Source organism: Anas acuta, chromosome 30, assembly GCF_963932015.1.
Source record: "Anas acuta chromosome 30, bAnaAcu1.1, whole genome shotgun sequence".
In the NCBI taxonomy this organism is placed as follows: domain Eukaryota; kingdom Metazoa; phylum Chordata; class Aves; order Anseriformes; family Anatidae; genus Anas; species Anas acuta.
In genome coordinates, this window is record NC_089008.1 from 1,309,281 (window position 1) to 1,336,668 (window position 27,388).

A 27,388-nucleotide genomic window follows, 5' to 3' on the forward strand; every position below is an offset into this window, starting at 1 on the left:
ACCCTCGAGCAGATCGACACATGCGCATAGCTTGGTGTCATCTGCAAACTTACTGAGGGTGCACTCAATGCCGTCATCCAGATCATTGATGAAGATGTTAAAGAGGACCGGCCCCAGCACCGAGCCCTGGGGAATGCCACTAGTGACTGGTCTAAACAGGCTGTTTAGCCTGGGAAACAGGCTAAACAGGCACAGTTCTCTTGGCTCCGGACCTCTGATCATCTTTGCAGCCCTCCTCAGGGCTCTCTCCAGTAGTTCTATGCCCCTCTTATACTGGAGACCCCAGAATTGCACCAAAATGCTTCGTGTTTCATCCAGATAAATGATTTCTTCCCAGGAGCTCTCAACCAGAGAACAAATTCCCTCTCCCTTGCCATCACCACCCCACACACACCTCTCTTCAGTCACCCATCCCCACGCTCAACCTCACCTGGGGAGCTGTAGATGTCCTTGGTGGTCACGCCAGCACCTGCACCTTGGGGCACAGAGGGTTTTGTTTAGAGGGAGTGAGAGCTGGGGCACCCACACGCTTTTGCCCATGACCCTGCTGCTGGGTCCTTGCCATGTCCTCCCTGCGGTGTCCTTGCCCAGCTCATGACAGTCATCCCACTTGCCCTGCCATAGGCTCATCAATGCACAGGGCAGACCTCGGAGCATCCCTGGCTCATCCTGCATTTATCCACATCCCCAGCCCTTGCTCTCTGTTCATGAGCCCTGCACAGCCCCATGTCTGCAGTAGAGGTGGTGCTGCAGGGAGAGGGGGACCCCTTGAGAGCAGTTTTCTCTCATGTCTGCCTCTGAGGAGAGGGAACATTCTCATGGGGGAAGAACCCCAGAGCCTGCTGCAGCACACAGCTCCAGCCTCTGCACAGCCATGGGGTAGCAAGTGCCTCCGTCCCTTCTCACCCCTCCAGCCCGGGAAAGTGTCTCACCAGGGACATTCAGGATGCGGCCAAAAATGAGGGCAGAGCTCCTCCTTTGTTTCATCTCATTTCTCTTCTTGTAGCCGCATGTGTATCTTCCTGCACTTCTTGACGTGATGTTCAGGACCGCGAAGTAGAAAAGCTGCCTTTTCTGGGCTTTCTGGCTGTACAGCTCCTTCCCATCCTTGCAGAAGATGATTTGTCTTACAGGTGACACCACAGAGAGAATACACAGAAGCACAACTGTGGTACCTGGCTGAGCAGAAGTTGAGTTCATTTGGAGAGCAGGAGCTCGGAGATCCCCTGCAGGAGACACAGCAGTGAAGGGCTGCCATAGGGCAGAGCTCACAGTGGTTGGGCTTCCAAGTGCCCTGGCTCTGGGAGGGAAGGACTCATGAGTACCTGGGAAGCTGCAGATGTCCTGGGAGGTCATGCTGCCACCTGGACCAAGGGGCAGAGAGGGATTTTCTGAGAGGGGCAGTGTCCAGGCTCATCCTGATGCCCCTGCCCAAATCCTCACTGCTTATCAGGCATCATCACACTTGCATGTTCTCATACTGTCCCTCTTCAATATGCCCTCAAACAATGCCACTTCCAATCCCATTTTGGATGGATTTCCTATTCCAGGTTAGGCCCATATCTCTGTAAAGACCTCAGCAGTCCTAGAGCAACACTCCAGAAAATTTATGGTGCTGGAGAAGTGTGCCCCTTGCTCAGCTACGTATTATACTTGGAGGAAGCCATCCCCATCCTGCTTTCCCCAGAGAAACTCTGCCCCACATTGCTGCACACCTTCCCCGCGCATGCTGTCCCCATCCTCCCCTGTGTCTACCACGGGCTTGTCCTGCCCTCAGCAGCAGCCCTCCAGCCCTCAGCCCCCACACCCAGCAATATCCCAACTCACAGAGCACAAGCAGCAGGATGGCAGAGCCAGAAGGAGACAGCCTTGCCCATGGTGGCTGCCCCAGCATCTTGTGGGGTGCTGTTTTTGGGGAGCAGCATCTGCTTCGAGTTTCTGCTTTTCTCTGAGCTGGGGACGGTGGGGCAGAGGCTTGCGGTTCAGCTGGGAGCTGTGCTGTAGGCTTGCTGTCGCCACCTGAGCCTGGCCCACAGCCAGAGGCTCTCATCAGTGGGGGCCTTGCCTAAGAACCTGCTACATCCGCTGCTTTTGTTGAGCCCACACACTTTTTTCTGTCCTCGCACACACTGCAGCACACGCTAGTTTTACTTGTATGTCAGGGGCAACATTGTCCCTGTAAAGAGCTCCTGCTCCTTGTTCCCACTAGGATTTGCCCTCGTCTGACCACATCACTCTGCTTCTCTTCAATCTCTAGACAAATGATGGCATCAGGGGAATCCTGCACCAAGGCCAAAGTGATGCCAGAGCTCTGGGGCAGCTGCCAAGGCTGTGGGCAGATTTCTCCTTCATCCTGTTGGTGAATCAGCTGATGAAGAACTCTCAGGGAGTCTCAGCTTGGGCCATAGTGCTGCCAGCACAGCACTGTGGGAGCCATCTGCACCCACACTTTGACCCTGATGCGACCACACAACAACCAGGAAAGGCAGAGGCTTCGTCCTGAAGGCACCTGAGCTCCCCCATGCTGCTCTCTCAATTCCCTTCCTCAAAGGAAGGTGCTGAGCCAAGGGAAGCAGAGCAGTGGCAGCACAACCCTTGGGCATGCTGCCACAGCTGCCTTGAACCCAATGGCAGCAGGAGTCTGACAAATGTGTGGGGGTCATGCTCTGAGCATGGGGGAGCAGGCTTGGGACAGCATGGAGCCCAGGGGGACATCAGAGATCCATGGGGACAGGGACGTCTCCAGGCTGCCTGGCCTCACAAGCACTGTGGCTGCATCTCTCCAGGAGGACGGCGATGATGGGGGCAGACAGCAGCAGGAGCAGGCTGAGGGCAGAGCGCAGGATCCAGACCTCCAGGGGCATGGCTGAGCCTGGGAGAGACGAGGAACACAGTGTGGCCAAGGCAAGCCTTGGAGGACGGCTGTGCTGGGAAGGGCTGATGAGCAATGTCTCACCTCTGGAAGGGAGCTGGGCCTTGTGTGAGGGGCTGCTTCCTGTGGGAGACATGAACATGCTGTGAGTTTATGGAGCTCTGTGCTGGGACAATCCCAGCTGCTGAGCAGACCCTGAGCTCGTGTCTTGCTTTCTTGAGTACATGGTGAGCATTAACAACTGAGCTCATGTAAATTCCCAGACACAGGGTAGTAAAAGTGTGAGGGAGAGCTTTGAGCAGTACTGGCACCGTCCTAGGCCTACTGATATCCCCAGCCCTTGATTTTGTTTACATGGGCACTGCAGAGCCCCATATAACAGCAGAGGTGCTACTGCAGGTACAGGGGAACACTTGAGGCAGTTCTCTGTCCAGGGTCTGCTGTGGAGTAGGGGGAACACTCCTGAGGGGGAATCACACCTGAGCCATGCCCTGTATAATGAAGCACACAGCTCCAGCTTCTGCACTGTCCACATCCCACTGCCCCCATAGCCCTGATGAAGGGTCGTGTCTCACCTGGCACAGACAGGGTCCAAGGAGCACTGAAAGGAGAGCACCCAAACTGACTGAGGACTGGCCACGAGGACACGGAGCATTCCCTTCATTCCCAGGGAAGTCTGTGGTCTATCAGAGCCTGGAGGAGACATATCACCTCATCAGCTGACAATATTGCAGACAGCTGTGGAGGAAGCTGCGTCCTGTAGTCTGAGGGGAATGAAGAAAGTTTTTGAGGCCTTGGGACGGTTGGTGAAAGAGTCTGGAGCACAAGTCCCTTTCTCTTCCCTCCATCCATTCTGGGGTGGTGACATTGTATGCAATAGAAGGATCTGGTCCATAAATGCTTGGCTCCGTGACTGGTGCTACAGGCCCAGCTTTGGGTTATTTGGTAATGGCTGGTGTTATAAGACACCAGGCCTGAGAGGAATACTTGGGAAAGGTTTATCTCACAGGGTCCAGAGGGTTTTGTGACAGCAATTAGCAGGGCTCATTTGGAGAGCTTCAAGCTACATGTATATCTGAAGGATAATGGGGTTGTAGCAGGGCTTGTACTGGTGGGACAGTGCCCCCGCAGACATGAAGACCAGGAGGCCTCCCACCCCTCATGGGGTGAAATCAGCGTGCTCAGCTCCTTCCCTGAAGTGCCTGGACACAAATGCATTCAGCATGTTGAATAAGGAGGAGAAGTTGGAAAACTCTGTTTGGTCAGAAGACTGAGATCTGGTGGCAGTTACAGAGACATGGTGGGACAGCTCACATGGCTGGAATGTGGTCATGGATGGCTATGTCCTGCTCAGGAAGACAGGCCAGCAAGGTGAGGTGGCGGAACTGCTCTTCTCATGAGAGAGCAACTCCATTGTATTGAGTACTGTCCAGGGGTAGATGAGGAGCGAGTTGAGAGTCTGTGGGTGAGAATTAAGGGGCAGGCTGGCATGGGGAATGCTGTTGTGCGTGTCTGTTACAAGCCACTAGACCAGGATGAGGAAGCTGACGAGGCCTTCTACAGGCAGCTGAGAACAGCCTCTTGATCACAGGCCCTGGTTATCATGGGGGATTTCAACTACCCTGACATTTGCTGACAGGCCTACTCAGCCAGTCACCCACAGTCCAGGAAGTTCCTCCAGTACTGGTTCCTCCAGTGCATTGATGATAACTTCCTGATGGAAATGGTGAACGTGCCAACTGGGAGAGGAGTGCTGCTAGATCTTGTCGTCACCAACAACAGGGGTTGGTTGATTCTGAATCACAGAATCACAAATTTAAACACCAAGTTAAGTGCGTGTGTCGATCTGCTCAAGGGTAGGAAGGCTCTGCAGGAGGATCTGGATAGGCTGCACCGATGGGCTGAGGTCAACTGCATGAAATTCAATAAGGCCAAGAGATGGGTCCTGCACCTGGGGCGCAATAACCCCAAGCAGAGCTACAGGCTGGGAGATGAGTGGTTGGAGAGCTGCCTGGTAGAGAAGGACCTGGGAGTGATGGTTGATAGTCAGCTGAATATGAGCCAGCAGTGTGCTCAGGTGGCCAAGAAGGCCAACGGCATCCTGGCTTGTATAAGAAGCAGAGTGGCCAGCAGGGCTAGGGAGGTGATCGTCTCCCTGTACTCGGCTCTGGTGAGGCCGCACCTCGAGTACTGTGTTCAGTTTTGGGCCCCTCGCTACAAGAAGGACATCGAGGTGCTTGAGCGAGTCCAGAGAAGGGCGACGAAGCTGGTGAGGGGCCTGGAGAACAATCCTACGAGGAGCGGCTGAGGGAGCTTGGCTTGTTCAGCCTGGAGTAAAGGAGGCTCAGGGGTGACCTTATCACTCTCCCTAGATACCTTAAACGAGGCTGTAGCGGTGGGGATTGGTCTGTTCTCCCACAGGCCTGGTGACAGGACGAGGGGCAATGGGCTAAAGTTGTGCCAGGGGAGTTTTAGGTTAGATGTTAGGAAGAACTTCTTTACTGAAAGGGTTGTTAGCACAGGCTGCCCAGGGAGGTGGTGGAGTCACCATCCCTGAAAGTCTTTAAAAGATGTTTAGATGTAGAGCTTAGGGATATGGTTTAGTGGGGACTCTTAGTGTTAGGTCAGAGGTTGGACTCGATGATCTTGAGGTCTCTTCCAACCTAGAAATTCTGTGATTCTGTGATTCTGTGAAGTGGGAGGAGATAAAGCGGACGTCCAAAAGGCTGTGGTGGGAGCCCTTGGGCCCATGCGCACAGGCCCAGCTGTGCCTCTGGTGCTGCACTGCAGGCGGGGAACAAGGCCTGGCCCGGAGCCTCTGGCAGGAAAGACCAGGAGAAAGCCGTGGTCATCCTCTGGACTTCTGGAGCAGGGCTATTGAGGATTACAAACCCATGATCCTCCAAATGAAAACAGAAGAGTGATGGGTAGTCATGCCCAAGAGAGTTGAAGACCAGTGGGTGCAGATGGCTCCCACAGTGCTGTGCTGGCAGCACTATGGCCCCAGCTGAGACTCCTTGAGAGTTCTTCATAAGATGATTCACCAACATTCATCAATGGGATGAAGGAGAGATCTTCCCACAGCCTTGGCAACTGCCCCAGAGCTCTCAAGTCACTTTGACCTTGGTGCAGGATGCCCCTGGCACAACTATTTGTATGGAGATTGAAGAAAAGCGGAGTGACCTGGTCAGAAGAAGGCAAAGAACATGGGGACAAAAGGCAGGAGGGCTTTGCAAGGAAGATGCTGCCCCTGAGACACAGGAAAAAATAGACAAACAGAGCATGCTGCTGTGTGCGAGAGGACAAAAATAACAGCGGGTCCTCAACAAAAGCAGCGGATGTAGCAGGGGCTGAGGCATGGCCGTCACTGATGAGAGACGCTCAGTGTGGGCCAGGCTCAGGCGGCCACAGAAAGCTAACAGCACAGGTCCCAGATGCACTGCAAGCCTCTGTCCCACAGTCCCCAGCTCACAGCAAAGCAGACACTTGAAGCAGACGCTGCTCCCCAAAAGCAGCGCCCCAAAAGATGCTGGGGAAGGCGCCATGGGCAAGGCTGTCTCCTTCTGGCCCTGCCGTTCTGCTGCTGACGCTCTGTGAGTTGGGGCATTGCTGAGTGTGGGGGCTGAGGGGTGGAGGGCTGCTGCTGGGGGCAGGACAGGCCCGTGGTGAGCACGGGGGAGGATAGGGACAGTGTGCGCGATACAGTCGTGCTTAACTGCAGGGCAGAGTTGTTTTGGGGAAGGCAGGAGGTCACTGCCCCTCTGTGCGGGGCAGGCATGCAGAACTGCAGGACAAAGTTGCGTCTGGGGAAGGATGGGTTGGGATTGCTTCCTCCAGCTACGATGCAGATCTGAGAAAGGGGCACACTTCTCCAGTACTAAAAGTTTGTCTGGAGCTTTTGTGTGAGACGTTCAGGATGCTGGATTCCTTAGAGATCCTGGGCACTCATACGGGAATATAAAGCACATCCAGACCAGGCTTGGGATGGTGCCAAGTGTGCAGATGAAGCAAATCGCAATTGGAAATGTGTGGGTGGGAAGTCCCCTGTTCAGGCAGGACTCAGAAACTGGGATGTGAGCAGGGAGGTGGGGGTGAGCTGGGTCTCTGCCCCTCTAAGGAAAGCCCTCTCTGCCCCATGCTGCAGGTGCTGGAGTGACCACCCAGGACATCTGCAGCTCTCCAGGATTGCAGGAGCATGGGGTCCCAAAAATGAACATGATCTGGGGAAGGAGATGGGAAGAGAGAAGGGGATTATTCCCTCACTATTCCCCCTGGAAACCCCAGGACAGCAGACACCTCCAGCCTTGGCATGCAGTTGGTTTTGCCACCTGGCAGTCACTAACGCTTGCCTGGGGAATCCCTCTGCCTTCTCTCCAGGTAACGACCAGACTCCAGTCCTGTACCTCAATGCTTCCAGAGCCAAGGAGGGGGAAATAATTTTCTTTCAGTGTGCCATTGATTGGCAGTTTCCTGCTACACGAGTTGTCTTCTGCAAGAATGGGCAGGAGGAGTTCAGCCTGAAAGCCCAGCAGGGCAAGGTCATCTACGCTCTGGTCCTGAACATCACCTCCAGAAGTGCTGGGACGTACAAGTGTGGGTACCAGCAGAGGAATGAGAGCAACTGGGTGAGGAACTCTGCTCTCAGTGCTCCACAGACCTTGTCTGTGGCAGGTGAGACATGGCCCCAGGGTGGTGAGGGTAAAAGTTTTCGGAAAACTGCTGGGGTTGGTGCTGTGTGCTGCAGCAGGCAGGGCATGGCTCTGGGGTGGTTCCCCCTAGGGAGTGTTCCCTCTCCTCAGAGTCAGCCCCTACAGAGAGAAAGCTGCTCTCAAGGGCTGTCCCCCTCCCTGCAGCAGCAGCTCGGCTGAGGCATGGGGCTGTGCAGTTCCCATGCAGAGAGAGCAAGAGCTGGGGATGTTGATGGACACTGGGATTTTCCAAGATCTGCCCTGTACATTGATGAGCCTATGGCAGGGGAAGTGGTGTGATTGTCATGAGACAGGCTATAGCCTGTACATCAGCAACAGTGTGGGATGGTTCCAGAAGGGAGAGCACAGTGGTGCTGGTTTGAGACACAGAAAGGTGCCTGCTCAGCAAGAACAAACAGGAAGAAAAAGGACTCGGGTGTGGCGGTGTGCCAGGTCTTGGCCCCACTAAGAAAAACCCCTTTTGCCCCAAGGTGCAGGTGATGGTGAGACCATCACTGATATCCAGAGCTTCCCAGGTGAGGACAAGCATGAGGGTGTGCCAGCTGCATGGGCACATCCTGCTCCCTGCCTCTCCCCATCACACCCCGCTGACCTCACACCCTCTGTCCCCCGGCTCCCCATGCCCGGCTCCCGCACACCCTCCCCACAGCCATGGTGCTTGCAGTGGTGCCTCTCATCCTCATCCTCCTGTGTGCAGGCAGCTGGTTTGCCATCAGGAAAGCTGAGGGAGAGGGGGAAGGCGGGGGGAAGGCTGAGGCCGTGGGGGTCCTGCTGCAGGCCTGGTGCAGTGGTAGAGGATTTCAGGGGAACCTGGGGGTGCGCAGCTGGGGCAGACGGTGCCTGGGGGTGACGGCTGTGGGCAGCCAAGCTGGGGAGGCTGCTGAGGGAGCTGGGGATCTTCAGCCTTCATCCCCCAGCTCCGAGATGGGAGCCAGGACTGGGCAGCCTGTTTGTGCCAGGTGATATATGGCCCAAGGGTGGTTTGAACAGAAGGGATGGGGATACTGCAGAGGCTGGAGCTGTGTACTGCAGCAGGTAGGGCATGGCTGTCGTGTAGATCCACCATGGGAGTGTTCCCTGTCCTCTAAGGCAGCCGCTAGAGAAAGAGCTGCTCCCAGACTTGCCCCTTTCCCTCCTGCAGCTCCTCTGCAGCAGAGATAGGGCTGCATCGGGCACTGAAATTGAGAACAAGGGCCGGGGTTGTCTGTGGACCCTGGGGTGTTCCACTACCGCTCTAGGTTGTCCCTCTAACCTTTACAAATCTGTGTCTGGGAACATACATGGAAAGGCTTGCTCATGTTCCCTGTGTGCTCAAGGAAGCAAGACATGAGCTCAGCATCTCCTCAGCATTTGGGATTGTCCTAAAACGGACTTCAAGGGACTCACGGCATGTTCATGTCTCCCACAGGCAGCAGCCCCTCACACAACGCCCAGATCCCTTCCAGAGGTGAGACATTGCTCATCAGCCCTTCCCAGCACAGCCGTCCTCCAAGGCTTGCCTTGGCCACACTGTGTTCCTCGTCTCTCCCAGGGTCAGCCATGCCCCTGGAGGTCTGGATCTTGCGCTCTGCCCTCAGCCTGCTCCTGCTGCTGTCTGCACCCATCATCACCCTCCTCCTGGAGAGATGCAGCCACGGTGCCCACGAGGCCAGGCAGCCTGGAGACGTCCCTGTCCCCATGGAGCTCTGATGTCCCCCTGAGCTCCATGCTGTCCCCAGCCTGCTCCCCCATGTTCAGAGCATGACCCCCACCGTGGCCAGGCTCCTGCTGCCATTGGGTTCAAGGCAGCTGGGGCAGCATGCCCAAGGGATGTGCTGCCACTGCTCTGCTTCCCTTGGCTCAGCGCCTGCTCTCTGCTCCCATCAAGGATTAACACTGGATCGCAGACCCTCCCAGCTGTGTTCAACCCTAGCATCCACATGGCTGCCCTGCCTGCTCTCAGAATCACATCTACATCACAGTATCCACCTCTGCATACCGGGAAAACACGAGGGGATGGAGTCACAGCTGCACCCCCAGGCAGCCATGCTCTGCAGCTCCTGCATCACTCCAGCACCTTCCTGTGCCCAAGGTGGTGCCGACCACAATGGTCACATCCCCAGCTGGTTATGGTGCCCTGTGTGGAGGCACCTTGGTAGGTATTGGTCCTGTGGGAGGCGAGTTATCAAGGATTGGTTCAGAATGCACCAGCTGATGTTGCTGCTCTGTATTTGAGAGGGAAGCCTGTGAGCAGAGCTGGGAGAGCTGCTCTATGACTGCCATATGGGGCCATGTGTCCTGCGATGGAGCTGCTGTTCCCTTTGCCCTGCCACCCAAGAGTTCTCCTACCTACTGGCATTGCCCTGGCAGATGTGTCATGGAAAACTGCCTGAGATCCCAGGATGGCTGAGGCCATGCAGACGACCAGGGGGTGGCCATGCCTGGCACTCTGCATCCCATGCCCACCCATCCCTGTGCTGGATCTTCTGTCTCTCAATGCGCCATCTCCAGGAGACAACCCTGAGCAGGGACATTGTACATGGGGGCATCCAGCTGTGGGGCAGGTGGTGATGGGGTCTCAGCCTGACTGGCCCCCACACCCACAACCCATCCCCAGCCTTGCACAAAGGGCTTTTAGCCATCCCACACCAATACCAAGAAGGAGCCAAGGTGTCCCTTCTCTGCAGCTCCCAGTGTTGACATCTGGGGCCTTGGTGTGCAGTGGGGGACTCTGGGATAAGATGGGTGCAGGCAGGACAGGAGCTGCTCAGCTGGGAGACACGAGGATGCAGGACTGCATGGAGGGAATATGGGATAGGAAAATGGGGTCAAAACTCAGCAAGAGCTTCTTGGAGGCAGAGCTGGAAGGGACGTGGGTTTCAGGCTCCTTCCTGCAAGCACAGTCCCTCACCTCCCATGGCCTCATTGAAGCACTTGTCCCACAGCTTCCTTCAGGCCCATGCATGCATGTTTCACAGCACAAGCCTCCAGGAGACTCTTCCTCAAAGGGAATATACAGAGTTAGGTGGACGGAGCTACTCCCTCATTCCCATACAGCCTCCAACCCTCCCTGGTGAGCCAATCGCACTGTGGTGCCAGCTGTGAAATTTCTGAGGGTAACCCCTGACCAGCATCCTGAGAGTAATGAAGATATTGAATGGAATTCGATGTAATTAGGAAGAATTTAGGAAGAACTTCTTTACGAAAAGGGTTGTTAAAAATTGGAATGGGCTGCCCAGGGAGGTGGTGGAGTCACCATCCCTGGAGGCCTTTAAAAGACATTTGGATGTAGAGCTTAGTGATATGGTTTAGTGGAGGACTTCTTAGTGTTAGGTCAGAGGTTGGACTCAATGATCTTGAGGTCTCTTCCAACCTAGAAGTTCTGTGATTCTGTGATTCTGTGATTTGGATCCCTGGAGTACACTACCAGTTAGCAGCCTTCAGCTAATGTGGTGCAATTGCCTAAAGTAACTAGGAAAATAAAACTAACATTCATGTTTTAAAGAAAATGTACAGCACTGTAGAGGCTTTCAGGGTTAGGCGTAGCTGCATTACCTAAGCATTCCTTCGACTTCCAACCTTAGATGCTTTCACACTGGGGGAACCTGGTGTGCAGGTTCTAAGGGACAGTACGGAGCATAGAGTGGAGTGGAGACACCGCGGTTAGGCTCTGTGCCAGGTGGGGACTCGATTATTCTTGTGCACACTGAGACCGATAAGCCACACTTTTTGCGACCCTCAGCCAAGGACCTGTCATGTTTTGACAAATGCTGTACCCTAGTGTACTTTTCCTCATTGTAATATCATTATAATACCAAAACATACCTCCATCCCAAAAGCTACCTGCCTCCAATGTGCGACCACCCCTCACTCAGCATGCACTCTGAATTTCTCGGTGCCTTTTACTTTAACTGAAATGGGAGAACTTTTCACCAATCATAACTAAGATATGCTTGACTAGAGTTACTCAAGCTCCACCTACAAGATAGAAAATAATATAAATTGGCCTAAGAGAGAGGTGATGTTTTGGAAGATACCACTGAAGGGGAGATACCACCCCGAGGGAATACACCATCCTGAGGACCTCCTGACTCCTGGGATCAGTTGTCGGGCTGAGCTTCTCTTCCACACTCTGCCCCCATTGGGAGGCCTTTGGGTGAGATTTGAACACTTGGTTATACTGTGTGTCTCTGCAGAAACTTTGAAATCTCTATAGAGTCTTTGTGCCTTTTAACACATTAATTTCCAGGCTGTGCACCTGTTTCACCTATGTCACCTGTGTATTTCGTGCATGCTAGCTTGCTTTTGCAGACAGTAACTATGGCTGGCAATCCAAAGAACCTGTGTTCCTGTTGCTGTAATAAATCACACTTGAATGCATTGTTCCTACCCATGATAGTGTGAAATGTGTTCATCTGATTCGTGTCAATATGGAACAATCCTCGGGCCACATGCAATGATGAAATGTGACCTTCTGTCTTTCATACCCTTGTATAACCACAAGTCTAAGAAAAACAGGGTGGTTAATGCTCTGGTTCTTGTATCTTACAAAGGAATGTTCCAGCAATTCGTGTCAATAGGTGATAAGAGAACAAAGGGGTTTCAGAATAACTGCTACCTATTATGACTATTGCATGGGATATTATGCAAGTCATGATATCTGGCCAGGAGATTAAGGAGAAGGGGAAAGCTGAAGGATGACTCAAAGACAAAGCTTGCAGGGGACGCTGCAAAAGTCTCTGACATCCAGCCAAGTCGGACAAAGGAGAAGGAGTAGAACAAAAGCCTGAGAGGAAGACTACAAGCCTTCAGCACGAGAGACCCACAGAGGGACCAGCAGAGACTGATATGCATGCGCCAGTAGGAGGGTTCGGATTCCGGGACCTAATTATAATAACCCTGTCTTTTCTCGAAGTAATATTGAATATGTAGGAGTCTAGGAGCATAAAAAGTTACTATTATAATAGTGCTCATTAAACACAACTAGAGTAAGGGTGGTTATACGTTTTTGGTGAATCTGTGACCATGGTAGTTCAGTGCTCTGAATCCAACCAGGCGCCTAATGGTTAATGCGGTATTGGTGAATCTGTGATTGTGATAGTTCAGTACTATGAATCCGACCGGACCCTTAACAGTTAATCGGCTACACCCCTTAACCCGACACCAGACCACCTGGTTCTGTGTGGGCTCCTCTCCACGGGCTGCAGCTCCGGCCTGAGCCCTGCTCCTGTGGGGCCTCTATATGGGCCACAGCCACCTGCTCCACCGGGGGCTCCTCCACGGTCTGCAGAGTGGAGATCTGCTCCATGTGGGACCCATGGGTGCAGAGGGACAGCCTGCTCCACCACGGGCCTCTCCACAGGCCGCAGGGGAACTTGTGCTGCATGCCTGGAGCACCTCCTGCCCTCCTGCTGCACTGACCTTGGTGCCTGCAAGGCTGGTTCTCATTCTTCCCTCTGCCACCTGTTGATGTCCAGCAGGTTTTCTTCCCTCCTTAAATATGCTCTCACAGAGGTACAATCAACATCAATTTTTGGCTCGTCTTGGCCTGCAGCGGGTCCCTTTTGTGTCTGACACTGGCCCTTTTCAAATAGTGGGCAGCTTCTGGGCTTCTCAACAAGGCCACCACTGCAGACCCCAGCTACCAAACCCTTGCCATGTAAACCCAATACAGCTGTAGAGTGCAGGCCATGGTTTGCTTTCCCTTGCAGGGGCGTTCAGTACACCTGCAGTGGACGGTGCCAGGGGTGCAAACACAGCCCTGCCATTTGCCGTGGAGTAGTGCAGATGGATGTAGAACAAGGTGAACCTCGTGAGTACCTGCAGTGCATTGATGGCAGCCTCACATGGGGCAGCAAAGCAGAGGAATTCTTGAGAAAGCGACGTAAATCATCTAAATTCTCCTGAAGGCTTGTTGTGCATTGACCAGAGTGAGGTCAAGGGAACGGCCCAGGAAATGTGAAACTTGGGTGTAAAATGGCAAGGTGGATGTTGCTATATCCCAGTGGGTGAGGTCAGTGAGGTAACAACTGTGTGCCCACCAGCTAACAAGAAAGAACTACAAGTTATCCTACGCCTTGTGGGTTTATGGAGAAGGTATAGTGCAGGTTGTAGTGAGCTTCTGAGCCCTCCCTATCGAGTACTGTGACAGAGCACTTTGAAGTCTCTTTGGGGTCTGTTATAGACCGCCGAACCAGGATGAAGAGACGGATGAGGAGTTCTACAGGCAGCTGACAGAAGTTGCGAAATCATCGGTGCTGGTTCTCGTGGGGGACTTCAGCTTCCCTGACGCCCTGGACTAGCGCACGCTTCGTTGGGTTAGAAACTGGCTGGATAGCCGGGCCCAAAGAGTTGTGGTAAATGGAGTCAAGTCCAGTTGGAGGCCAGTCACTAGTGGCGTCCCCCAGGGCTCGGTGCTGGGGCCGGTCCTCTTTAACATCTTCATCAATGATCTGGATGACAGCATTGAGTGCACCCTCAGTGAGTTTGCAGATGACACCAAGCTAGGTGCGTGTGTTGATCTGCTCGAGGGTAGGAAGGCTCTGCAGGAGGATCTGGATAGGCTGCACCAATGGGCTGAGGTCAACTGTATGAAGTTCAACAAGGCCAAGAGATGGGTCCTGCACCTGGGGCGCAATAACCCCAAGCAGAGCTACAGGCTGGGAGAGGAATGGTTGGAGAGCTGCCAGGCAGAGAAGGACCTGGGAGTGATGGTGGACAGTCGGCTGAATATGAGCCAGCAGTGTGCTCAGGTGGCCAAGAAGGCCAACGGCATCCTGGCTTGTATCAGAAACACTGACCAACAGGGCTAGGGAGGTGATCGTCCCCCTGTACTCGGCTCTGGTGAGGCCGCACCTCGAGTACTGTGTTCAGTTTTGGGCCCCTCGCTACAAGAAGGACATCGAGCTGCTTGAGCGGGTCCTAAGAAGAGCAACGAAGCTGGTGAGGGGACTGAAGAGCAAGTCCTACGATGAGCGGCTGAGGGAGCTGGGCTTGTTCAGCCTGGAGAAGAGGAGGCTCAGGGGTGACCTTATTGCTCTGTATAAGTACATTAAAGGAGGCTGTAGCGAGGTGGGGGTTGGCCTGTTCTCCCATGTGCCTGGTGACAGGACGAGGGGGAATGGGCTAAAGTTACGCCAGGGGAGTTTTAGGTTGGATGTTAGGAAGAATTTCTTTACTGAAAGGGTTGTTAGGCACTGGAACGGGCTGCCTAAGGAGGTGGTGGAGTCACCATCCCTGGAAGTCTTTAAAAGACGTTTAGATGTAGAGCTTAGGGATATGGTTTAGTGGGCACTGTTAGTGTTAGGTTAGAGGTTGGACTCGATGATCTTGAGGTCTCTTCCAACCTAGAAATTCTGTGATTCTGTGATTCTGTGATATCCTGGAAGCACAACGCAGCCCAGAGAAAGCAGTCCAGGAGGTTTCTGGAGAGCGTGGAAGATAACTTCCTGACACAGCTGGTTAGTTAGCCTACCAGGGGTGACGCACCGCTAGACCTTCTCTTCACAAACAGAGAAGGACTGGTGGAGGATGTGACTGTCAGGAGCTGTCTTGGGCAGAGTGACCACGAAATGCTGGAGTACACTATTCTTCGCGAGGCCAGGAAGGGGACCAGTAAAACCACTGTATTGGACTTCCAGAGGGCTGACTTTGTGCTGCTGAGGACACTGGTTGGTAGAGTACCTTTGGAGGTGGTTCTGAAGAGCAGAGGAGTCTAGGAAGGCTGGGCACTCTTCAAGAGGGAAATCTTAATGGCGTAGGAACGGTCTGTCCCCACGTGCCCAAAGACGAGCCGGCAGGGAAGACCACCAGCCTGGCTGAACAGAGAATTGTGGCTTGAGCTTAGGAGAAAAAAGAGGGTTTATAATCTTTGGAAAAGATGGCAGGCCACTAGGGAGGACTATAAGGATGTTGCAAGGCTGTGCAGGGACAAAATTAGAAAAGCCAAAGCTCATCTGGAGCTCAATCTGGCTACTGCCATTAAAGATAACATAAAATGTTTTTATAAATACATCAACACAAAAAGGAGGACTAAGGAGAATCTCCAGCCTTTACTGGATGTGGGGGGAAACAGTTACAAGAGATGAGGAAAATGTGGAGGTGCTTAATGCCTTCTTCTCCTCAGTCTTTAGTGGCAAGAGCAGTTGTTCTCTGGATACCCAGTACCCTGAGCTGGTGGAAGGGGATGGGGAGCAGGATATGGCCCTCTCTATCCACAAAGAAATGTTTGGTGACCTGGTACGGCACTTGGATGTGCACAAGTCAATGGGGCCAGATGAGATCCACCCGAGGGTACTGAGAGAACTGGCGGAGGACCTGGCCAAGCCTCTATCCATCATTTATCAGCAGTCCTGGCTATTGGGGGAGGTCCCAGTTGACTGGCGGCTAGCAAACATGACGCCCATCTACAAGAAGGGCTGGAGGGTAGGCCCGGTGAACTATAGGCCTGTTAGTTTGACCTCAGTGCCAGGGAAGTTCATGGAGCAGATTATCTTGAGTGTCATCACATGGCACTTACAGTGCAACCACGTGATCAGGCCCAGTCAGCATGGGTTTCTGAAAGGAAGGTCCTGCTTGGTTAACCTGATCTCTTTCTATGACAAAGTGACGTGCTGGGTGGATGAGGGCAAGGCTGTGGATGTGGTCTACCTTGACTTCAGTAAGGCTTTTGACACTATTCCCCACAGCATTCTCCTCAAGAAACTGGCTGCTCATGGCTTGAACTGACACGCGCTTCGTTGGGTTAGAAACTGGCTGGATAGCTGGGCCCAAAGAGTTGTGGTGAATGGAGTCAAATCCAGTTGGAGGCCGGTCACTAGTGGAATCCCCCAGGGCTCAGTACTGGGGCCAATCCTCTTTAATATCTTTATCAATGATCTGGATGAGGGGATTGAGTGCACCCTCAGCAAGTTTGCAGATGACACAAAGTTATCTGCTCAAGGGTAGGAAGGCTCTGCAGGAGGATCTGGATAGGCTGGACCAATGGGCTGAGGTCAACTGTATGAAGTTCAATAAGGCCAAGTGATGGGTCCTGCACTTGGCACACAACAACCCCAAGCAGAGCTACAGGCTGGGAGATGAGTGGTTAGAAAGCTGCCTGGCGGAGAAGGACCTGGGAGGATAATCGTCCGAATATGAGCCAGCAGTGTGCTCAGGTGGCCAAGAAGGACAACAGCATGCTGGCTTGTCTAAGAAGCAGTGTGGCCAGCGGGGCTAGGGAGGTGATTGTCCCCCTGTACTCAGCTCTGGTGAGGCCACACCTCGAGTACTCTATTCAGTTTTGGGCCCCTCGCTACAAGAAGGACATGGAGGTGGGTGCTCGAGAGAGTTCAGCCTGGAGAAAAGGAGGCTCAGGCATGACCTTATTGCTCTCTCTAGATACCTTAAAGGAGGCTGTAGCGGTCGGGATTGGTCTATTCTCCCACATGCCTGGTGACAAGACGAGGAGGAATGGGCTAAATTTGTGCCAAGGGAGGTTTAGGTTGGATGTTGGGAAAAACTTCTTTACAGAAAGGGTTGTTAGGCATTGCAATGAGCTGCCCAGGGAAGTTGTTCACTCCCCATCCCTGGAGGTCTTCAAAAGATGTTTAGATGTTGAGGTTAGAAATATGGCTTAGTGAAGGACTTGTTAGTATTAGGTCAGAGGTTGGACTAGGTGTTCTTGAAGGTTTCTTCCAACCTAGACAATTCTGTGATTCTGTGATTTCATTACATTTCTCCTCACCCAATTCTCCATCCTTTCTAGGTCTCAATGGATGGAAGCACAGCCATGCACAGCATTCACAGCGTCAGCCACTCCTCCCAGTTTAGTGTCATCAGCAAACTTGCTGACAGTGCACTCCATTCCCTCATCCAAGTCATTGAAGTATATATTGCATAGTACTGGTCCCAGTACCGACCCTTGAGGGACTCCACCAGATACAGGCCTCCAACTCGCCTCCACCCCATTGACCACAACCCTCTGGCTTCTTCCCTTCAGAAAGATCACAGTCCACCTCACTACCAGATCACCCTTCACACACTTCAGGTTATCTGCGAGGATGCTGTGTGTGGGAGACGGTGTCAAAGGCTTTACTGAAATCAAGATAGACCACATCCACTGCTTTAATATCATCTATCCCCCCACCTATATCCTCATAAAAGGCTCTCAGTTTGGTCAAGCATTACTTCCCCTTGCTGAATGCCCCTAATGACACTTTTATCTTTCATACAACTAGAGACAACGCCAGGTCTAAATTGTTCCATCAGCTTTGCAGGGATGGAGGTGAGGTTGACTGGTCTATAGTTACCTGGGTCATCCTTCATTCCCCTTTGGAAGATTGGAGTAAAATTTGCATTCCTCCAGTCCTCAGGCAACTTTCCTGATGCCCATTACTTAAAAAAGATAATGGATAATGGCCTAGCAATGACTTCCACCAACTCCCTCAGTTCCTGGCATGAGCATCTTGAGCATCCCATCATGACCCGTGGATTTATGGACGTCCAGAGATGTTTATTTTTCTTCTAAACAAAACCACATCTGCAGCACACACACCAATTGGCAGACACATGCAAGCACATCCCTGCAGTGATACCGGTCCCTATAGGTCCAAATGTCCATCTGTGTGGGTGCATGGAAGAGCAGCCCTGTGACTTTGTCATGCAGTTTAGGAATACATAATTTCCAGTGAGCACAGGGAGATGGTTTCACATGAAAAAAAAAAAACACTGATACACTCATATTATTACTTGGTACACCTGACATATTTTAGAGGTATTAATTCATTGCAAAAAGAAATATGAGTCCTTCATCCTCTTGCCTAGGCACACACACCCCTTCCCTGTGACAGAAAATTCCAGAGATGCCCAAAGTGCAACCCTCAGCCCCATTATATGACTGCACAAGAACTCTGCAGGAGAGCAAAGGCATCTGTGGACAAGGCTCCTGTGCCCTTGCCCTGTGGCAGCTCTATCGGGTCTGGGTGCAGATCACCGTGGCATACGTCCTGGTGTCGGTCATGTGCTGCACAGGACGAGGCTTTAGGGAGAAAAGAAACCCTGTTACTTCAGCTGCTGACTGTGAACCCTGCACAATGAGCGTGCACCAGGCTGCAGGAGTGCAGAAAGGAGCTGTGCACAGCTGTGCCATGACTCACCCTGTCCCGTCGAACGTGGGCGATGGTGGAGTCTGTGGGGAAAAAACACACCATGAGCCCCTGCTGATTGGAGGGGGGTGAACCCCCACGAGCTTTGGGCATCAGCTGCCTGAGGTCAGCTCTCAACGCCTGACCACATTTCCCCTCCCATCACCCTGATCTGCGATGTGCATTAAGCAGCAGTGGAGCAGAGATGCTGAGGTTTTGGTGTCTTTCCAGCTTTCTGTGGCATCGCCTCTCTTTGCATAGCCAGGACACCTTGCAAAATGCGCTGTGCAGGCATGGGTAAACAAGGTCAAGGTGCAACTCGAGGTACATGCACGTTAGCTAGGTATATATCTTTAGCCTGTCGCCCAACCACAACATCCTCCCTTCTGCCTGTGGTTTCAGAGCAAGATCTAAAATATTTTCCCCAGCAGGGCAAGGAAACAGAGCCACATCTTTCGTTGCTGTGATGTGCTTTGTGTAGTTCTTGAAGCAGAAATGACACTGAAGAGAAACTGAAGAAAGGACAAAAGCAGAGGCTGAAGCAGGGGAAATGCTGCCTGAGGACGGAGCTGGTGTGGAAGGACCCCCCAAGCAAATGGGCTTTGTCCCTGGGAGCACTGGGATGCTGCCATGTCCCTTGTGCAGCCAGCAGCCACGCTCTGCATGCAAGGAAGAAGCAGGACATGAGGTGCTGGAGAGAAACCCGGTCTTGATGAACAGGCAGGGATTTTGTATATCCCAGTGGGAAATGAAGTGGTGGGATTCCACCTGAGACGGGTGTAGGATTCCGCCAAGGGAGGAGGTAGTACTCACATGTGACTTCGCCATGATCTGTGGTTTCCATCTGTGGGCTGTTAACGTGTTGCTGCCTGGAGAGGAATGGAATGGTTGTTGGGTGTGCGTTTGTGGTGAGGTTGCCACATGAGAAACGCACTCTGTTCGTGCTTTCCTACATTATGTGGTGAACTGCAGTGCAGCAAATAGCAAGCCCCATCCTCCCTGCCTCCAGGACAGGGAATGCTGCCACACACACACAGAGAACGCTGCCCTTGGTCAAGGAGCACCCAAGAGCCCCGCTATGCACGCAACTCCCTCCCCAATACCCCACCGCCAGCAGCCCTTGGTGCTCACCTTGGGCATCTCCCTCTGCAGGCACCTGCAAGAAGAACAGGGGCTGAGGTGCACAGGCCAAGGTGCTGCCCAGCCCTGGCTCCCATCTCGGGGCTGGGGGACAAAGATTGAAGCTTCCCAGCTCCTTCAGCAGCCTCCCCAGACGGGCTGCCCACAGCCATCACCACCAGGCACCGTCTGCCCCAGCTGTGCACCCCCAGATTCCCCCCACCACCGTTCCCACTGCACCAGCCCTCCAGCAGGACCCCCACGGCCTTAGCCTTTCACCCTCCTTCCAACACTCCCTCACCTTTCCTGATGGCAAACCAGCTGCCTGCAGCCACAATGACAAGGCCGACGGCCGCCACTGCCAGCACCATGGTTTTGGGGAGGGTGTGCGGGATCCAGGCATGTGGAGCTGGGGGACAGAGGGTGTGAGGGCAGCGGGGTGTGATGGGGAGAGGCAGGGAGCAGGACGTGCCCGTGCAGCTGGCACAGATCCTGCCTGGTAAAGCTCGTGCTTGTCCCCATGCCCTGGGGAAGGCAGCACAGCACACCCACTCCCCATGCTCGGGTTTCTGGGGCTGTAGGAGGGAATCACTCACCTGGGAGTGGTGGACTTCCTGGGGAACTCACCACATTGAAGCTCACCCAGTTCTGGGGAACTCACCCAGAAGCTGCCTCCTATTTGAAAAGGGCCAGTGTCAGACTGCTCTAAAGGGACCTGCTGCAGGCCAAAGACGAGCCAAAAATTGATGTTGACTGTACCTCTGTGAGAGAATATTTAAGAAAGGAAGAAAACCTGCTGGACATCAACAGTTGGCAGAGGATGGAGTGAGAACCAGCCCTGCAGGCACCAAGGTCAGTGTAGCAGAAGGGCAGGAGGTGCTCCAGGCATGCAGCACAAGTTCCCCTGCGGCCTGTGAAGAGGCCCCTGGTGGAGCAGGCTGTCCCCCTGCACCCATGGGTCCCACATGGAGCAGATCTCCACGTTGCAGCCCGTGGAGGAGCCCCCGGTGGAGCAGGTGGCTGTGGCCCATGGAGAGGCCACACAGGAGCAGACCCCGGACCCGAGCTGCAACCTGTGGAGAGGAGCCCACACAGAACCAGGTGGTCTGGTGTCGTGTTAAGCGGTGTAGCTGATTAACCGTTATGAATCCAGTCGGATTCATAGTACTGAACTATCACAATCACAGATTCACCAATACCGCATTAACCATTAGGCGCCTGGTTGGATTCAGAGCACTGAACTACCATGATCTGGGAATCACAAAAAATGTATAACCATCCTTACTCTAGTTGTGTTTAATGAGAAATATCATAATAAATGACTAAGTACCAAATAGGATTACAAAATTTACAACTTATTAAACTGATAGAGGTAAGCAAACAGCGCTGGGTGCACCAGGAGTCTCTGCTCCACGAAGACGTACGTTACTTCAGGCATCTGGTTTTTATGCTCCTAGGCTCCTACATATTCACTATTACTTTGAAAAAAGGCAGGGTTATTATAATTAATTCCCAGAATCCAAACCCTCCTACTGGCACATGCGCATCAGTCTCCGGTGGTCCCTCTGGAGGCCTCTGATGCTGAAGGCTCTTAATCTTCCTCTCAGGCTTTTTTTCTTGTCCTTCTCCTTTGTCCATCTTGGCCGGATGTCAGAGACATGTGCAGCATCTCCTGCAAGCTTTGTATTTTAGTCATCCTTCAGCTTTCCCTTTCTCCTTAATCTCCTGGCCAGATATCAGAGACTTGCATAGTGTCCCATGCAACACTCAAAATAGGTAGCAGTTATTCTGAAATCCCGTTCTTCTCTTATCCCCTGTTGACACAAATTACTGGAACATTGCTTTGTAAGATACAAGAACTATATGCATTAACCACTATGTTTTTCTCAGACTTGTGGTTATACAAGGGTATGAAAGACAGAAGGTCACATTTCTTCATAGCATGTGGCCCGAGGATTGTTCCATATTGACACGAATCAGATGAACACATTTCACACTATCATGGGTAGGAACAACGCATTCAAGTGTGATTTATTACAGCAACAGGAACACAGGTTCTTTGGGTTGCCAGCCATAGTTACTGTCTGCAAAAGCAAGCTAGCAGGCATGAAATACACAGGTGACATAGGTGACACAGGTGCGCAACCTGGAAATTAATGTGTTAAAAGGCACAAAGACTCTATAGAGATTTCAAAGTTTCTGCAGAGACACACAGTATAACCAAGTGTTCAAATCTCACCCAAAGGCCTCCCAATGGGGAAGAGGGTGGAAGAGAAGATCAACCCGACAACTGATCCCAGGAGTCAGGAGGTCCTCAGGATGGTGTATTCCCTCGGGGTGGTATCTCCCCTGACAACAATATCTGTTATAAGTTGCCCCCTTAATTAATTTTCAGAGAGCATTGCATTAATAATAGAAAGGAATTTATTGAGTAAGCAACAGCAAGCAAAACAGCGCTGGGCGGCCAGGGACACTCAGCTCCACCAACGGCGCGCACCTCACCCCCGCCAGGGTCCCTTTTTATATCTTGGTGATTTCAGGATTACGCAGCACATCCTGGTATATTCTGCAGCTGCGTGCGCAGTTGCTAGGGGGTCGTCTCTGTCCCTCTGGTGGTCGTGAAGATGAAGGCCGTAGTCTTCCTCAGCGTTGTGGTTCAACTTCTTTTTTATTTGCTCATGTTGGCCCAGCGTGAGACAGGAAGGCAGGATGTTGATACACTAGTTTAGCAACTTATCAGGAGATGGTTACATAAGCTTTGCAGCAGGGTCTTTAAACAAAAGAGGCAACTGAGATGCAGAAGGAGAGAAGGGCTGGGGGGGGTTCTCTTTTTTGTTACATTAAGCAAAAGAATTTTCATAGTGTCTAGCCAAGCATTATACAGCTCCTTACTTCAGCAGGGAGTTTTCACAACTCCCGTTCCTCAAACAGAACTCCCTGTTTTTATAATACAAAAGAAAATGAACAAACATTTATTGTGTATTACAATATCTTCCCCACCATCCCCTCTCTCTTAGGCCAATTTATATTATTTTCTATCTTTTAGGTGGAGTTTGAGTGACTCTAGTCAAGCATATCTTAGTTATGATTGGTGAAAAGTTATCCCATCTCCGTTTAAAGTAATAGGCAAAAGTAGTAGCAGAGAGCAGGGTCTGAACCAAGGCAAGCAGAGCAGTGGCAGCACATCCCTTGGGCATGCTGCCTCAGCTACATTGAGACCAAAGGCAGTGGGTGTCTGGCAAATGTGTGGGGGTCATGCTCTGGTCTTGTGGAGCAGGCTCTGGATAGCATGGAGCCCAAGAAGACATCAGAGCTCCATGGCGACAGGGACGTCTCCAGGCTGCCTGGCCTCACAAGCACTGTGGCTGCATCTCTCCAGGAGGAGGGTGATGATGGGGGCAGACAGCAGCAGGAGCAGGCTGAGGGCAGAGCGCAGGATCCAGACCTCCAGGGGCATGGCTGACCCTGGGAGAGATGAGGAACACAGTGTGGCCAAGGCAAGCCTTGGAGGACGGCTGTGCTGGGAAGGGCTGATGAGCAATGTCTCACCTCTGGAAGGGAGCTGGGCCTTGTGTGAGGGGCTGCTGCCTGTGGGAGACATGAACATGCTGTGAGTTTCTAGACCTTTGTGATGGGACAATCCCAGATACTGAGCAGACCCTGAGCTCGTGTATTGCTTCCTGGAGAAAATGGCCAAAATGAACAACTGAGCTTGTGTAAATTGATTTTCATAGGTTCATAAAGTTTAGAGGGAAAGCTTGGAGCAGTAGCCGTACAGCCCAATGGTCCATCAACATCCCGAGCCCATGTTTTTTATGCATGGGCTCTGCAAAGTCTGCAGCAGAGGTTTTCTGCCCTGTGTCCATCTCTAGCCGTTTTTGGTTGGTTTATTTTTCGAGGGAGAGTTGCCTAGATCCCTGAGCACTCCAATATCACTTCTTTCACAATATGACTCCATCCATAGTTTTAGTGCCAGAAATATTGTCCCTTTGCTCACACGTACATTACAGCTCAGCTCATGACAATTACTCTACTTGCCCTGCCACAGGCTCATCAATGCACAGGACAGACCTTGGAACATCCCTGGCTTGACTCAGCATCCATCCACATCCCCAGCACTTCTTCTCTGTGCATGGGCCCTGCACAGCCCCATGTCTGCAGCAGAGGTGGTGCTGCAGGGACAGGGGGACCTGGAGGTCCTGGGGGAGCAGGAGGGAATCACTCACCTGGGGGTACAGGAGGTGCAGGAGGGAATCACTCACCTGGGGGTGATGGACTTGCTGGGGAATTCACCACATTGCCTAGCAGGACAAAAGGACAGGCTTAGTGTCTACAATGCACCCAGATCCTTCCCAGAATGAGCCTCAGCCCCATGGCCACTTCCCTCCACCGACAGCCAGCACCATCCCCACGGAAGGCATAAAAGTGCCCGCGGCTGTTGTGCCAACATGGGCCCCCATGGATCTGCTGTCTAAATTCCCTCGTGAGTACTTAAGTATAGCTTGGCCAAGGTGTGCCTGTCTATTAAATATGGCACCACCACTCTCATCTGTCTGTGATTCTGGGGGCTAGAGGATCACACAGTCACAGAATGGCCAAGGTTGGAAGGGACCTCTGAAATTCATGGAGTCCAGCCTTCTGCTGAGCAGGATCAGCTGGGACAGACTGCACAGGATGGCACCTAGGTGGATTTGGAACATCTACAGAGGAGACTCCACAACGTCTCTAGGCAGCCTGTTCCAGTGCTCTGTCACCCTCCCAGTAAAGAAATGCTCCTCATATTCAGATGGAACTTTCTGTGCCCCAGTTTGATCCCATTGTCTGTCACGCTTTCCCTGGGCACAACCGAAAAGAGACCAGCTCCATCCTCTAAACACCCTCCCCTCAGATATTTATAGACACGGATGAGGTCTCCCCTCAGTCTCCTCTTTTCTGGGTTAAAAAGGCTCAGTTCTCTTGGCTCCGGTCCTCTGATCATCTTTGCAGCCCTCCTCTGGACTCTCTCCAGGAGTTCTATGCCCCTCTTGTACTGGGGACCACAGAATTGCACCAAAATGCTTTGTGTTCCACGCAGGGAAGTGATTCCTTCCAAGGAGCTCACACACAGAGAACAAATTCCCTCTCCCTTGCCATCACCACCCCACACACACCTCTCTTCAGTCACCCATCCCCACGCTCAACCTCACCTGGGGAGCTGCCGATGTCCTGGGTGGTCACGCCAGCAGCTGCACCTTGGGGCACAGAGGGTTTTGTTTAGAGGGAGTGAGAGCTGGGGCACCCCCACGCTTGTGCCCATGTCCCTGCTGCTGGGTCCTTGCCATGTCCTCAATGCTGTGTCCTTACCCAGCTCGTGACAGTCATCCCACTTGCCCTGCCATAGGCTCATCAATGCACAGGGCAGACCTTGGAGCATCCCTGGCATCCATCCACATCCCCAGCCCTTGCTTACTGTGCATGGGCTCTGCACAGCCCCATCTCTGCAGCAGAGGTGGTTCTGCACGAACACGGGTATCCCCTGAGAACAACTGTCTCTCTCTAGGGGCTTGCTTGGAGGACAGGGAACACTCCCGTGGGGGAACCACCCCAGAGCCTGCTGCAGCACACAGCTCCAGCCTCAGCACAGCCATTTGGTGGCAAGTGCCTCCGTCCCTTCTCACCCCTCCAGCCCGGAGACGTGTCTCACCAGGGACATCCAGGATGCGGCCAGCACTGAGGGCAGAGTTCCTCCTCTGTTTCATCTCATTCCACTCCTGGTACCCACAGGTATATCTTCCTACGCTTCTTGACGTGATGTTCAGGACCACGGAGTAGTTCAGCTGCCCTTGAAGGCCTTTCTCGCTGTACAGCTGCTTGCCATCCTTGCAGATGATGATTCGTATTACGGGTGACACCACAGGGAGAATACACTGGAGCACATCTGTCGTACCTGGCTGAGCAGAAGTTGAGTTCATTTGGAGAGCAGGAGCCAGGAGATTCCCTGGAGGAGACACAGCAGTGAAGGGCTGCCATAGGGCAGAGCTCACAGTGGTTGGGCTTCAGAGTGCCCTGGGTCTGGGAGGGAAGGACTCACGAGTACCTGGGGAGCTGCAGATGTCCTGGAAGGTAATTCTGACACCTGTACGAAGGGGCAGAGAGAGATTTGCTGAGAGGGGCAGTGTCCAGGCTCATCCAGATGCCCCTGCCCACATCCTCACTGCTAAGCAGCCACCATCACACCTGCATGTTCTCATGCTGTACCTCTTCAATACCCCCTCAAACAATGCCACTTCCAATCCCATTTTGGGTGGATTCCTTTTTCCAGGTAAGTCCCATAGCTCCGTAAACACCTCATCAGTCCTAGAGCCTCAGAGCAACACTCCAGAAAAATTTATGGTGCTGGAGAAGTGTGCCCCTTGCTCAGATGTGTTTATACTTGGAGGAAGCCATCCCCATCCTGCTTTCCCCAGTGCAACTCTGCCCAACAGTACTGCACGCCTGCTCCACACACGCTGTCCTCATCCTCCCCTGAGTTCACCACTGTCCTGTCCTACCCCCAGCAGCAGCCCTCCAGCCCTCAGCCCCCACAACCAACAATGCCCCAACTCACAGAGCACCAGCAGCAGGACGGCAGGGCCAGAAGGAGACAGCCTTGCCCATGGTGCCTGCCCCAGCATCTCTTGGGGCACTGCTTTTGGGGAGCAGCATCTGATTCAAGTTTCTGCTTTCCTCTGAGCGGGGGACAGTGGGGCAGAGGCTTGCGGTTCAGATGGGGGCTGTGCTGTTAGCTTTCTGTGGCCACCTGAGCCTGGCCCACAGACAGAGGCTCTCATCAGTGGGGGCCTTGCCTAAGAACCTGCTACATCCGCTGCTTTTGTTTAGCCCCCACTGTTTTTCCTGTCCTCTCACACACTGCAGCACATGCTAGTTTTAATTGTATCTCAGCGGCAACATTGTCCCTGTAAAGAGCTCCTGATCCTTGTCCCCACTAGGATTTGCCCTCCTCTGACCACATCACTCTGCTTCTCTTCAATGTCGAGACAAATGATGGCATCAGGGGAATCCTGCACCAAGGCCAAAGCGACGCCAGAGCTCTGGGGCAGTTGCTATGGGCAGATTTCTCCTTCATCCTGTTGTTGAATCAGCTTATGAAGAACTCTCAGGGAGTCTCAGCTGGGGCCATAGTGCTGCCAGCACAGCACTGTGGGAGCCATCTGCACCCACACTTTGACCCTCTTGCGACCACACAACAACCAGGAAAGGAAGAGGCTTTGTCCTGAAGGCACCTGAGCTCCCCCATGCTGCTCTCTCAATTCCCTTCCTCGAAGGAAGGTGCTGAGCCAAGGGAAGCAGAGCAGTGGCAGCACATCCCTTGGGCATGCTGCCACAGCTGTCTTCAGCTCAATGGCAGCGGGAGTCTGGCAAATGTGTGGGGGTCATGCTCTGAGCATGTGGAGCAGGCTTGGGACAGCATGGAGCCCAGGAGGACATCAGAGCTCCATGGGAACAGGGACGTCTCCAGGCTGTCTGGCCTCACAGGCACTACGGCTGCATCTCTCCAGGAGGAGGGTGATGATGGGGGCAGACAGCAGCAGGAGCAGGCTGAGGGC

General features: G+C 53.0%; 1 long non-coding RNA gene across 2 annotated transcripts; it reads right to left on the reverse strand.

Moving 5' to 3' along the window:
* Positions 1 to 935: 935 nt before the first annotated feature.
* On the reverse strand, positions 936 to 26,515 carry LOC137846142 (uncharacterized). 2 transcript variants are annotated; one of them, XR_011090408.1, is made up of 3 exons: positions 26,389 to 26,515; positions 1,326 to 1,364; positions 936 to 1,226 (listed from the first exon to the last, which is right to left on the reverse strand). It is a non-coding gene; the product is annotated as an uncharacterized lncRNA (long non-coding RNA). The 2 variants fall into 2 exon arrangements; XR_011090407.1 differs by lacking the exon at positions 26,389 to 26,515 and adding an exon at positions 1,828 to 2,047.
* Positions 26,516 to 27,388: the final 873 nt, after the last annotated feature.